The 15,503-nt window shown below is 36.7% G+C and overlaps 1 non-coding gene across 1 annotated transcript; it reads right to left on the reverse strand.

The window, feature by feature from the left end:
• Positions 1-1,300: 1,300 nt before the first annotated feature.
• Positions 1,301-1,373, reverse strand: trnam-cau (transfer RNA methionine (anticodon CAU)). Its single transcript has one exon. It is a non-coding gene; the product is annotated as a tRNA-Met (tRNA).
• Between the last annotated feature and the right edge of the window lie 14,130 nt (positions 1,374-15,503).

The raw sequence follows: 15,503 nt of genomic DNA on the forward strand, positions 1-15,503 counted from the left end.
CAAATTAAACCACTTAGTTGATGCAGTTGTCATTACATAAAATTATTACTTGTCTGTGTGTGAATCTTGGCCCTGTGATTGGCACACGGCCAGTCCAGGGTGTATCCCAGATAGCTGGGATAAGAAGAATGATAATCCATGTCCCAAGAACCAGATATTGTTGCCAAATACCAGGCGCCCTCCTTAGACCTTTGAAATTAATATGGATTAATGAGAAGCTGCTATATTTATATTGTTTTGTTCAGCTATATATGTATGTGTGTAAATGCATTATCAGGATGCAGTATCCGTCTCATCCATAGCGGTCATCAAGAGCCCCTTTAAAGTCAGTTCTGACCTTGCCAATGAAAAAGGTGGGTATTTCTTAAACAAGAGGTGTGTTGCACAAAAAAGATCTGTCAGTGAGAGACTCCCAAATGTAATTACCGTTCTTTGTACTTTTTTCAACAACGTTGTTTAGAACTACACGTACAAATTTGCTGAGGGCTCCCAGGCTGCGAAATCTTTAAACTTGTTTAGTTTATAAGCAGAAATGAGTCTGTAACATGGCCAAAACAGTATTTGGTTTCTGTTCATTTTGCATTCATTTCATTTTTGCTAAATGCATGGCTGCATTAGACTCTTATCTCGAAGCTGCAGTAATTACAAATATTCAAATCATTGAAAATTATTGCAAACCTAACTTGTGATAATGTTATCACTTAAATGGTCTTTTGAATGCAAAATATATGCATGTTTGTCGATGAAATGTGCCAGGTTTGCAAAACAGGCACTATGATTACAGCAAGGGAAGAACGAGTACACTATTATCTGTATCTGTTCACCCATCTAAATTATCTGGATATGTATTCATACTCAGAGTGGGTGGGGCATAAACCAGGAGTGTGGTTTCATCAGAAATGTGCAGGGCTTGAAACTGTACTTTATTTTATATCTGGAATTGACGTGGATTGATCAGAAGTTGCTATATGTATTGTTTATTATTCAGCTATTTGTGTATGTGTGGAAGTGATCTTTGACCCTTTATTCTTTAATTATTCATATATTTCATTGAAATGAGCTGTGTGAAGTTAAAAAATGGCAATAAATATAACAATAACTTGTCAGCCTTGCTGACTGTATTTTTCTCAAACAAACTGCATTCAGTACTACAAGCAGTTTTCCAGCATTCCATGCAGAATGTACCTAATGTTGTGTCCAGTCAATGCAGGTCGTGTTACTTTCAACCGGGTCAAGTCAAGTTAAACAAGGTTTGAAACACCAGGACGTCTACTCTTGAGCTTAATGATTCTAAAACTCCTGCCTCGTGTGAGGTTTGAACTCACGACCTTCAGATTATGAGACTGACGCGCTGCCAACTGCGCCAACGAGGCCGGCTGACAAATGCTAAAAACTTTTAAACAGGTCAAATCAAGTTTAACAACTTCATGCTCAAAATCTCAAGGTTTGAAAAACTAGGAAGTCTACTCTTGAGCTTTATGATTCTAAAACACCTACCTCGTGTGAGGTTCAAACTCATGACTAAATACAGCTGGTACATACGTATATGTGCAGATTCTGGAAGATCTAGAAAGCTTTCTGTGCTGGTTTTCCTGTGTAGATACTTCATTGGATGAAACGACTCTATCCAAACGGCCAAAATGAGGACAATAGGTCCTGTTTAAGCAATGTTTAACGTTATACTAATTTTTTACTTTGATAAATCGCTTTTTTCCCAATCCTTGTTGACTTGGTAGGACGCTTATAAGATACTGTTGAGCATTTTTTTGTTCAGTTGTACAGTTCCACCTCTTTGTGTTGTTTGCCAATAAAGAGAAAGAACAAGTGTGTGTCTGTTGGAGTTTCACGTGCAAGACAATTACATTTTATATACAACTGATGATGATAAATGTCCTCTGACAGTTTAACAAACAAGCTGAGCCACAAATATAAAATGATTAATTATTAAAGGTGAATTAATCAAAATTGTATTATGGATTTCTGATTAATTGTATGCCTTAGTGGGATACATGCTCATTTGTTCTTAATTATTTATCCATGTTTATGTAAATGTCGTATGCATATTGAGTGATTCATGTGAAGAAATAGTAGTTCTCTGAAATACAAAGGATGACAAAGCTGGGTCATTTCGCTGGCAATATTATTTAGTCTATTAAGCTGACATCAGCCATGTGTTGTATCAATTATTTGTGGCACCTGCATACTGGTGGATGGGTGGATTTTTGTCATAAAAGTTATATATTACAGTCATGACAATGGTTTTCAGAGAAAAGATACAGTGTCGGGCAGCCATGGGACTTTGAAGATAAACCATTTTTGTTGTTGTTGCTGAATTTGAATTGTTGAATTTAAAATGGGATTAGGTAAGGACACAAACCTTTGTGTTTTCCAGTCCATTATTATAAGTACTGGAAAATCTCTTAGTCAATTCTTCTTTTCAGTGTCTTCCAACTTGTTTTTCTTCTGCATGACAGGTGTGACTTTGTGTCTGGACTTCCTTGTTTCTGCTACAATCTGTTTCCTAATGCAATGCCAGGGACCTAATTTGCTATTGCCTTTAGCGTAGTACAGTATTTACCTCAGCATACTGGGGTCAAGTAGAGTACTTACCCATGTATGTATGAAAACAGGTTCCAAAATGTTGTACACGTGTTGTTGAACTTTAAAGCAATTCAATTAAAATGTTGATGGGTTTCATTAACTTGGTGCAGCACTGCTGTAGTCTTGGGACAGTGTTATATAATAATATCATTTGTATGAACATGTTACTGTCCCAGCAGGTCAGACGAACAAAGACAAACACTGTGAGCCATGCAATTGCTGCATTCTCATATGAAACAAAATCTTAGCAATCTCTCCAAAAACTTGCAAAATTGTGCTGAAAACTCTTGTGATGTTTACAGGTGATGACACAGAAAGCAACATGGCGACAGCCGACCTTGCTGGATGTCGTACTGGGGTGATGTCACAGCTCAAGAAGCTACAGAACATGGGGCTGTCTTTCAAGGTTATTATCTTAGAGTGAATGCAGAGTCTCAGCACACCTGAAGATACACAGGTGCGTAGGAAGCAGGAGTAGCCAACAAAGTGTTCAAAAAGAGGTTCCCGCACACTGTGTCGCTCTCATTCATTAGTTTATTTAGGTAACGTTTCGGTCCGTTTGACCTTCATCAGACATATTAGATCCCATCTTCCGCCCTACACACATATATGTATGTCCCCGATGGGTGCAGGCAACCAATCCGGCGACCTGTTTTGATGAGTATCACCTGTCGAAGGGCAATAACATTCATTTAACAGGTGTACAGATTTTAACATAATATGAAGAACATTTTTTTAATACATAATTCAATTCAAACACAACTCACGAACACATGTACAAACAGGGGCAACCGTGCCAATGATTTAAAAACAGTTTTATGAATATCTTTAATAAAAAAATCAGTAAATACTCAACATCTTTTATAGAAAGAGGAGGGGGGAGGAAAGAAAACCCAAGCTTAGGTTATTATCTTGAAAATGAATTTTTATTTTTATTTTTATTTTTATTTTTATTTTTATTTTTATTTTTATTTTTATTTTTATTTTTATTTTTATTTTTATTTTTATTTTTATTTTTATTTTTATTTTTATTTTTATTTTTATTTATGACATTTCTCTTGGGGAATGTATCTGTACCCGTTTAACCAGCCTTTTACAGCCAATTATCTTGCAGTTCATTAATTAACCTTTTTGTGAAGGCTACAGGAGTGTGGCTACAGGAGTGTAATTTGTAAAAAAAAAAAAAATCACAGAAGGACATATAACTGACAACGCCTCATTTGGAAGAATTTAACTGTTAAACACGAGTCGGGGAGCGAAACTGAGCGATATGCATGCTCGGGACATTGAGAATGTGTTTGCAACATCAGGCTTTCTAGGACAGTGATGAATGGGATCAACAGCAGCGTGTTAGTTCAGAGTCAACATCAGAATGCGATGCTATGTGTGCATCCTTTCCGAGTGACAGTACGCCACCCACAGTACACACACACACATGTCCACTTACGGATGCATGAACATAAATCTGACCTCCCTGTTGAGACTCCCTGCAGAACGAACTGGCTGCTTAGATTTGCAGCCCCATTTTTGGGAACGTTATCCAGCATTCATGACTGTAGCTGAGGGAGTGAGCGCTTACTTTGACAATATTCCACAGTACCGGAGGCAACGGCATGTTACCTTTTGGTTTTACCTTATCAGCACATTTTCCGGTCATTTTAGTGTGATGAATAAGGTAACAGAGCCGTTTGTGACATAAATCAATGTTTGGTTTGAAAGGGCTCAGCATATTGTATTCTTGTTTTAATTCACATTTCAAACATAAAGTAACATTCTAATTCAGTATGCATGTTTCTATGGCATCATACATTATTTATAGAAACACATTTTCTACACCCTTGACACTCAGAACGTTTACATGTACTAAAAAAAAAAGTAGCATTAAAGCAATAATTGGCTGAAAACCAGCTTTTGAAAATAAATGTAAACACCTAAAAGATTGACAATACACATACAAACATTTGCAATCAAAGGGAGCTTTCTACACACGTGCCGGTTTCTATAATGTCATAAATTATATGTCCAATTTTTGTTCGTGATGAGTAGTCAACAACAATAACAGCAGTAGATGACATTAAAAGTAGTCAGTCAAAACACTGTAAAGATGATTTAATGGTGATTTAAAGCAAATTTCATTTAAACACAAATTTAAAAACGAATTAAAATGCTACCAACAACACGAAAGAGCAATGGAAAGTTAATGTAATGCGTCAGACCAAAGGTTTTTAGTTATGCCAGCTATTAGCGTCATTCTTTTTCTCTACCTACATAGCTGAATAAAGCAGGAGCTGAAATGACCCCAATCACCCTCTATTGTATCAGTACCGATTTATTTGGGGGAAATCTGACTCATTTGCATGTGTGCATGCATGTAAATATAATAATTAAGAGAGAGGTCGGCCACAGAGGTCGCCAACCCATCAATTGCAGTGACTTGCTGCTGTCTGGCTGAGCTGGGGCCTCAACAGCCTGCAGATGGTGCTTTTTGAGGTACAGTGATGGTTGGATATCGGGTGTCACATTGAACACATGCGATTGTCATGTTGGCGGCACGATGAAAAGGACTGTCGAACCACAGTACAAAGAAACCATCCCAAACGTTGGCCCGCCCGGGGATCACACATAGTTGTGGGTACGGCTATTTTGGTTCCTTGTTGGAGGCCAGCAGGGATTGCTGGGGTGCTGGGCATTGGATGATCTAATCTTAGTTCATCCAGTACTTTTCTACAAGAGAGGAGAAATATGATCTCAGGGAAGAACTACATTTGAAACACTTCTATGCTAGGACTATGTTAAAATAGCCATTTCAGTATGTGGAATCAAACTATGGAATGGAGTAAGGAAATCAAACAATGCACAACGATGAGCCAATTCAAGAAACAATACAAGCAGTTGATGTTTGCTAAATACAAGGATGAAGAGTCTTGAACCAGTCATGATGTGCTATATATATCACTATATTGACACTTACTATGGTACCCATTATGGCATTGGATGCTCATATCACCTCCTACTTCGGTACGAGGTACATTATTTAAAAAAAACATTTAAAAAAACTTAAACTGTATTATGGAAAGCAGGAAGTGAACAAATGAAACAGTTACTGATTGTAAAAGTACCAGATGGAGGGGTAGGATTTAATAAGCTTTGCTTCTTCCTACTCTTTTTGGACATGTGGAACTGGGAACTGATTATGGGATGCACTCAATTGTAATCTGATGCATGTTCAAATGAAATAAAACCATTACCATTACCATTTAGCATCCCCAATGACATCTTTAAACCAAACGTTGCACTATAAAAGGTTTATGGATAAAGTTTGCAAACTGATTTGACAGTATTTTAAATACTATCAGAATCAGGACGTATCCTGATGGAGATATAGTATGATACCACCGACAAACAGTTTTTTGTCATGCTTTTCACTGTCCATGTTGTTAGTTTGTGTAGTAGCGTTCCATCCAAACCAAACCATTGTTCATTGTTAGACCCACCTGTTCTAACGGTCCTTTTCCACTTTATTGATGCAGAGCTTAGATTATGTCTTCACCCAATACTAGCAACACAAATGCATCAGAGATTGAACACAGAAAAAAAATCCAGAAGGCTGTGCTTTGTGAAAACGATACGTGTCCAGCAACAGTCCGACAAACACGTTTATTTATGTACTAAAAAGTCAATGTTCAACGATATGTCTAAATCCTCATTGCAGTGAAGATGCTCACTGATGTATGCATTTGCATCGAAATGTATAGAAGGTCTGAAATTTCACTCAATGACCATCATTCACTCCATAAGTAAGAAGAAGACTTGAGTGAACCCAAACCAAAGACACAACACAGATCTTGTGGATAGAAAACCAATATGTATTGGAAAGGCTGACTGCAGGGATGATCTGGGGAATGACTGATCAAAATGAAACCCTCCTCTGTGAAAATGTTGGATTATATAGGAATATAATTATTGCACAGCAATTCAAATCCAATAAATGTGTAATGCAAACAGTTTAAGTTGATTATATCTTTCATTTCTATGCATTTTTAATCACCTTTTTCACATTCATCGTAATTTGAGTACAGATGAGCTCAATACAAATGTATGCAACCATTTTATTAGTAAAAGCAGAAGTCACAGACCATTATCAATATCATATTCAACGCATTAAATCACGTCCATCATTACATTGAATATGGAATAAGAAGCAGACAAAATGCATCATAATTTTCATGTAGGAATCTTTTGTCAGATCCAACCAGCATCCACTGAATACTAACATCTCGGTGCTATTTCAAAGGCTATGACCTCGGTCTTCAAGCTGCAAAAGAGTAAAATATTCGAGTTTGTATTTTTCTATACTTTCTGGCTCCCTTTATTCAACCCATGTTGCCTGCCGCCCGCCACGTGAAAATATGACTTGATCCTGAGGACTGCCAAACGTATTTGAGGCATATTCATCATAGAAAAAAGTGTTTCTGAAAAGCTAAATGAAACGTTTTATTGACTTGGTGATTCAGGTGTTGGATTGTTGGCAGTGCTGTTCAAATGATGCTGATTACGAGTGTGCTGATATATTGATCAACTTTTCAAGATTGTTTCAACAATTATTAATTTCTTTACCAAGGGTGTCACAATAAAAACCCAGCTCACAAGACGAGACGATGCATGATACAAGATGAGACTGTAACATTCATTTTAAGAGATGTACAATGAAAAAATATGAAAAATATAGAACAAATAACCGTTATAATATACTGTATAATAATAATACATCATCCATACTATTGCATTATTATGCCCCACCCCGCTTTTACTTATGTTTTAACTGTGTATTAACGAATGAATGTTGTATTTTAATATATCTTTTACTCTGTTTACTTGCTTTTATTCAACTCCATTCTTCTGTAAAGTTTATGGAGTATTTTGAAAAGCGCTATACAAATAAAATGTATTATTATTATTATTATTATTATTATTATTATTATTATTATTATGCAATATTTCCTTTACATTTTTTTATTTATTGATAAGACGGTCCCTGAAAAATAACCCATTTCCCAAAACACTGTACCCCATTTTCTTTATTTGGACTATGTGCTAAGCTTTTCTCGAATTGACAAATCTCATCACGAGACATCCCTACTGTGTACTCATAAAAACCCTCTATATTGTAGTTTTTGTTGAGATACCATTATCAAACAACTCTAAAAGTTCTACAATATGTAGCAATATGTACCTGCTAAATATCAAATACGTAACTGTGTCATGTCCTTCAAGTTTATGATAGCTGAGTTCCATCATTAATATTAGCTACTTACAGTATGCTGTTGATGACAGAAGTAGTTTCCTGCCAGAGAATCCTTCCCATCCTTCCCCTCTTATTATATTTTGATGAGCCGAGCATGTTTTAGATGCAATTATTTTTTTCGACTTAGCCCTCAATTTTCTGAGGTGCTTTACAGTAAATTCCTACTGCAATGGAATCCAGAGAGACACTTTTGAAGAAAACGAGGAGGCTCTGATAATTCTCTTTAATTAGATAATTGATGTGCAGAGGAAGGTTTCAATTTTTGCTCTTGCACCTTCAGTTGGCTTTCATCCACTGGTATGTGTGTGTACGTCTGTGAAAGAGAGATACAAAAGTTGGTTGATTGTGTCTGTGTGATTATTCATTTCATTGATAGAAATTGAGTTTTTATTTTTTTTAATGGTTTTATATGCATGCTATAACCATGTAGTAACAGGTGCATTTTTCATAACATGTAATACTTACAATATTTTGGCTAATTTTGGTCCTCTTAGGCATTACTGGAAATCCCTTGTACATTGATTTCACACCACAACATACAATTACCTGACACTACACCTTCCATCAACTTTTCCAAATTCATAAACAAATGTAATGATATTATTGAACCTGCAAAGGTTGAATCCGTGTGGGTGGGACAGCTGACTGAATGACAAAGTCATGTTTTTGCTTGCAGGGACACTCATTAAATCGAAAGTAGGTGCTGTTAAGGCAGATTTGAAGTAAATCACATACCTGCTCTGGAGTGAGATTGGTTCTGTCTTGGAGGCTGGAGTCCCCCGAGGGAACACACCCACCGGAGGCATAAATATGGGAACTCTGTACCAAAAGATTCAGAGCTGAAGAAGCCTTTCGGATTAAAGCTGAAACGTCTTCAATAACAAGAGGTGTCCTCCTGTCGCCTCCATTGCAGATTACCATGACCTGGATAATAACAATCGACAGAGTCGATCGCAGTTACAGCTGCATACATACAGTGCACTTGTTTTTTTACTCCAATTTAGGGACTAATTTACTTTTCTGAGGAAAATCCTCCAAAACTCTCAACTGTATTTCCTCTCTATATTGGTGTCATCGGCAATTTCTTGCAGCAGACACACATTTTTCCCTTTAAAGAATCACCATGAAAAGACAACAGGGTCATCTGCGTTCACCACTACTAGCACTCTTCATTGTTGTGAACTTTGCTTGGAAAAGAGAAGTACTTTAACAAGAAGAGAGGTGAAGCAGCAGCAGGCAAGTGAATCTTACAGAATTTCCGAATTTCACATGTATAGTACAAGGCGGCACTTTGGTCAGACTTAATGCTCTTGCATTTAATAAACTCTGCAAAGCCATTATATTAAAAGTGAATGGTATGAAAGGTGCTGTGAATGATAAGTTGGGGATAGTACTTCATACACTGCTGGCTTCCTTGTCTAAATGCTTCATTTGGCTCTGAGGTCAATTTGAACCTTGGATTAAGCGTTAATTACAGGCCGAATGAAGTGTGAAATAAAAATCAATGCTGTCCTGCACACAGGTTCTTGGTAACACATAATATCGAGTTATGCTCATGTTTATGTCATGTAACTATATACATTTAATTGATTATGTCTCAGCAACCGAGAGATACAAAAACTATAGCAATATAAAAAAGAATGTCAGTTGAGCCAGTTTATGCTGCTCTCATCGGTGACGTTAACATGGTGAGCGCTTTTAAGTTTCCTTGTCATTTTTCTAATTGAATCGTCTTCTTTTCTAAACACAAAAGACTGATGAGTCTTGAAAGACTATTTATTATTGTTATTTCTTTCTCGATATGTTGACCTTTCGACAAGCAACTCAGCAGTACTAAACTAAGCTAAATTATATATTTTAATACAAGGATGAAGAGTCTTGATCCAGTCATGATGTGCTATATATATCACTATATTGACACTTACTATGGTACCCATTATGTAGTTGGATGGTATTTAAAAACAAAAAACAAAAAAAAACCTTAAACTGTATTATGGAAAGCAGGAAGTGAACAAATGTAAATGTTACTGATTGTAAAAGTACCAGATGGAGGGGTAGGATTTAATAAGCTTTGCTTCTTCCTACTCCTTTTGGACATGTGGAACTCTGAACTGATTATGGGATGCACTCAATTGTAATCTGATGCATGTTCAAATGAAATAAAACTATTATCATTACCATTACAATATATAATATAATTTTATTGGTACAATTGTTTTGGAAAAATTGCAATGTTTTTTTTGGAAATAATCAATTATTAGGGGTCTCACAATAAATCCAGTGCACGTGACGAGATGGTACATGAGACTGGGTTTGACAAAACATTACATTACATTTCAGAAATTTATTTTTTATTTGTCACAAAAGAATACTGTTTCATTTTGTTAAAATTAAATTAATGACTAATTGTATCTGCTACTACTAACTATTTATGTTGATGTGTAATTAATCAGTTATGGGTTGTGTATGGGGACTTGACCAGACAGATTTTTTTTTCATGGCAGACACTATGAGGGCTAGTATTGAAAATGAATAATATATATTGTCATACTTTGCCATTTACCGTGACTAGAATTCCAACCACAGTCCCCTGTGCCAAGTGCTGATGTTGAGACCCACTACACCAACCAGCCGCTAAAAAAATGAACTTTTACATTATGCATACAGAAAGTGCTAGGGACTAAATGTAAGTTCCTTTTTGGCTAAAGTGCAGCATTAATAGTTCCATCTTGTAGTTGGACAATGCCAGTTCACTGTCTACATGTCTGTCTATTTACGTCAGGGCTGTCTGGCTGTTCTGTGATAGTTACAATTTAAAAAAACAACTACTTTATACATCCAATATATTTAAATACTTTGTATTTTAATTAGTTATTTGTATTAGTGTTTTAGCTTTTACATCCTAAACAGTAGGGATGAGCCGGGTACTCATTATTATTATTATTAAGCCACTAATTGGAGGCATCTAGCATCTGCATGTATGGCTAGGGTAAGCTGGCTAAAAATTACACCCCTCTTACTATATTGCAGCATACACCTTGCAATCCCATTTTTTTATAATAAAATACACTGTTTAACACAGCAGCACGATTGTGCATCAGTCACTGACTGTTTGTTTTGGGGTTTTTTTTTGTCTGCTTGATTGCTTTGTATCGGCGGCATCTAGCATCTGCATGTATTGCTAGGGTAAGCGGGCTAAAATATTCCACCCCTCTAACTATATTGCAGTAGACACCTTGCAATCTTATTTTTTAAAAATAAAATACACTGTTTAACACAGCAGCACGATTGCGCATCAGTCACTGACTGTTTGTTTTGGGTTTTTTTTGTCTGCTTGATTGCTTTGTATCGGCCTCATCTAGCATCTGCATGTATTGCTAGGGTAAGCGAGCTAAAATATTACACCCCTCTTACGATATTGCAGCAGACAACTTGCAATCTTGAACTTTTTTCCATAAAATACACTGTGTTTTTAACACAGCAGCACGATTGTGCATCAGTCAGTGACTGTGTTTGTTTTGGGGTTTTTTTTTCGTCTGCTTGATTGCTGGTGATATAAAGTCAGTTGGAAAAGATAATTCAGATGGGTAAACAGGATACAGATACAAATAGTGGTGTACTTGCTCATCCCTACAAAACAGCATAATATTGATGTAGCTACAAGTAGTAAGGTGGTGACTTCTTCGGTTTACATTCTGCACAGTTTTCTTTCTTTCCTGTTTTTTTCTTGTTCTTTCCTTTGTTTTTATTTGTTGTGCTTCCACACCAAATACTATACCCCACTATACCTTTATGAACCCTGCTCGTGCTGAAACAGATGGGGTCTGATTGATTATTTCATTAATTAAGACATGTAGCGCTTCAGCTTCAGCATCATGCATACATCTCTCGGGTCATGTATCGCAATAGTTTTGATACAAATGAAATCCGTTTCTATCCATCTGTGTATGGAAATTTAGTAAGAAAAACACACCGTGCAGCTAGCAGGGTGTTGTTCACTTTCCTATACTATCTTATATATATATATTTTTTTTTTTTCAATGTACTATCACCCTGTCATGCCTCTTAAATAAAGCTTGATAAGCAGTGGCACTTATTTATATGGTAATTCACCAATGAAAGACATCACACATAGACCTACTTAGGATGCAGTAGGATGGAAATTAGATCTGTTTGGTGACTCTTTGTGTGAGAGCAGATGAATGCGCATGTACTTTTTTTTTTTTTTTAGCTTAAGCTTCACTTATTATATGTCAGGTTTATTGTTTGGCATAATTTACTTTAAGATAACATTTTCCAATTGCGACACTGAGTAAGACATAGGTAGGGAACGCTACAAATGAAGTCGGCTTATTGATCATGGTCTCTAATGTGTCTGTCAGTTTTAGTTATCACAATATTGAGAAAATGTATTTGTGATGTGTAATCGCTGCCTTCATCAGTAATTAGTGCTCAGAGACAGTACATGCTCATCTTTCACTCACAAAGGCAGTGACAGGAAAAAAAAAACTTTATTTTAACATAAAAGTAGTTTTTATTTTATAAAAGGCTCTTTGCAGCCATTAGTTATTTTCTTTGCTTAATGCATTCTTTTTTCAATGTGATTTTTTATTGCAATGAAAATGAGTCAGACACACAACCAATACTATTTCAATCATTTATTGATGATAAAGGTTCCCGATTAGCCTACCTACTCCAATGGATTTGAGCTGTTTAGCAGTGTTCAATTAAGAACCAAATACAACAGCAGGATATCCGTACAAGATATTTATCAGACTACCATTTGCTACAGACACGTTGCTCTCTCTCCAACTTTCTTCAAAGAAGCAGAATCTATTTTCCTTATCAGTTCAACAATAAGTAGGCAGAAGTGAATGAATGGAGGAAGACATGCATAAAAGATGAGGAAGGCACTGAAATAGATTTTGCGCAAGCGTGTTTATTTGACAAAGGCTTGGCATTTGGTGACCAAAGGGTCCTTCCAAATAAACAGTGATTTGAAAATGTGGTTTAGGGCCTCATAAACAATGATAGGAGTTGGAGGAAAGATTAGACAGAATGTTCTGATGGGGACGGATAAAAGGTAATGTGAATGCAAACTATAAAAAGGGAAGTGAAGCATAATGGTAATGGTTTCAGTTTATTTTCAAGATGCATAGAAGGCAACATTGTGTTCTATCTCATGTTTGCAGTTACACATTTATACTTGTCTGAAGAGACATAGGGAGAAACAGAGCTTATTCCATTCTACCTTTTCTCATGTGTTCATCTCTTGTATTCAATATTTGTGGTTGGAATTTCACTCCAAAGTCAATCCCAGCCATTTTTCAAAAGCTGAATTATGGTTTCATGGGCTTTATAGACATGATATATACCAAAAAAATATTAGACTCATCTTTCATCAGAAATTTCATCAGTATTCTCTCCAGATTGTCCAGTAAGTAGAAGGCATTTTCTGATTCTTACACCTTAGAAAGCAAAGAGATCATGAAGAGAATTCAAATATGGTGGACTATAATAAACACATGGGTGGTGTTGGTCTGGCACTCCCTTTGGCTACAATAATCATCACCACAGTACAATAAAGTGCTATAAGACTTTTGTTTATCACTTAAGTAAACCTTATTTTATTCAGTTAAGAGCATTTTTCTTACAAACATTCATTCATCATTTAACACATCAAACACATCATCAAAGCAAAACATAAAAAACCCCAAAAGGTACATGTACATTCAGAGTGAATGGAGTCCATAATAAAAATACTTGAAATGATTACAAGGAATCAAATCATCAAAGTGGAGCTGTGATAACTGATTATTCCACTTGAAAGGTGCAAAAATCTCAAAAGCAATCTTCCCAACCTCAGTCCGAAAGTGGGATGGTAAGCGGATATTAAGGGATTATGAGCACACGTGGATTGACTGAATAGCTTAAAACTAAGCAAGTTTGTTTAATAAGCGAGAAGAATATGAAGAAAGACCTTAGAAATAAACAGTAAAAAGTGTTGCTTTCTTCTCGGAGTCCAGGAAGTCCAGCCGACATTCTGGTACAATTGACAGCGGTGGGTCATAAACCTATCACCAGTAATTACTCTCACAGCAGCATGATAAAGCGTATCTAGTGGTTTTAACTTTGGTGGGAAACCATGCAGAAACATGGACATTGTTGTTGTAGACGTCTTTACTTTTCCAAGTTAGAAAAATATTGTCAGATTTCCAGCTCTGCAAGGGACACAGTCAGGCAAGTCAAGACAAGGTGAACTTAAACGTACTTCAAACTCCAGTTTTATGTTCGTCTGCGGGACCATTAAGTTTTTGATCATTTTAAGGCTTGTAAACCTGAATGCTTGCATCAGTGCTCTGAATGTGCGATTTGATTTGCAAAGTGCTGCAATGAATTCAGTTTGTATTTTATTTTTTTTTAATAATGTTTGTATATGTTTATTTCATTATGTTCAATACACAAATTCACTTCCGGGGAACCATGCAGAAATCTGCGCAAAACATTCCAAAAGCTGTGACTATTGCCCGAAAAGTTTATGTCACCTCGGTGGTTGTGTGCGTATGTGCATCCTCATGTATATGAATCTGATTGTTTTGATGGACCAGATGGTCCGAAAATTGAGAGACAACTTAAAGAAAAGAAAACATTGAACTGAACTATGGACTCATGGAACTATGGTTCCATTTGAATGAATTCCATTTGCCATTATAGCTCCCAATCAGACAACATACTTAAATCAGGTCTTTGTCACATCTTGGCCACAGTTTTGCTTTTAATCCTGTAGTCACGTTATTCGCCTTAGTTGTCTTCCGCTTTTTCAAAGTCAGGTCGAGGGGTCAGCAGCCTAAGACGAGACGCACAGGCCTGCCTCTCTTCGGCTGCTTTGTACAGATCCTGCCAGTCAATCCTGGGGCATTCCCAAGGCCAGCTGAGAGACAGAGTCTCTCCAACTTGTCCTGGGTCTTCCCCGAGGAATGCTACTTGTGGGACATACCCTGAATATTTCACCACGAGGCGTGCAGTGGGCATCCTGACCAGATGCGCCGTAATGGATAAATAACGAGTATCTCGTTCATCCCTAGTTTACAGACCAAAATTCAACGATTAATTAATTGATGGGAGTGTGGCGCCATGAAACCATGGACCATGGGTAGTTTAAATAAGATCAAGGTTAGGGTTATCTCAATATCCCAATGCAGAGAAAGACACCACAATTAAAGAATATGTGTTTCATACAAAAAGTGTTCCAGCATGGGGTGAAAATACAACATAAAATGCAGAACAAAAAACACTACAGAAAAAATATGAGCGGAGTGAAAAGACACAAAGTAATAACAAAAGGCGCTGCTGAAAAAACGACAATCGAGAAAAAAGACTACACAATAGGTAGAGTGGAAAAAATACAACAGAACCAAAGAACAGAATGACCAGCAATACATACAACACAAGATAAAGCTACACATGTAAGGCAGTGAATGAAACTGATGTGCATGGAACAACGATCTGGCGTCAAAGACATCCAGGCGCCCGGCTTAAATACCACAGGTGAGGCAGGTGTGTGCAGGTTGCTCCTCCCGTTCAGGCAATGGTAATG

This window comes from Doryrhamphus excisus, chromosome 8 (assembly GCF_030265055.1).
Source record: "Doryrhamphus excisus isolate RoL2022-K1 chromosome 8, RoL_Dexc_1.0, whole genome shotgun sequence".
Lineage (NCBI taxonomy): Eukaryota > Metazoa > Chordata > Actinopteri > Syngnathiformes > Syngnathidae > Doryrhamphus > Doryrhamphus excisus.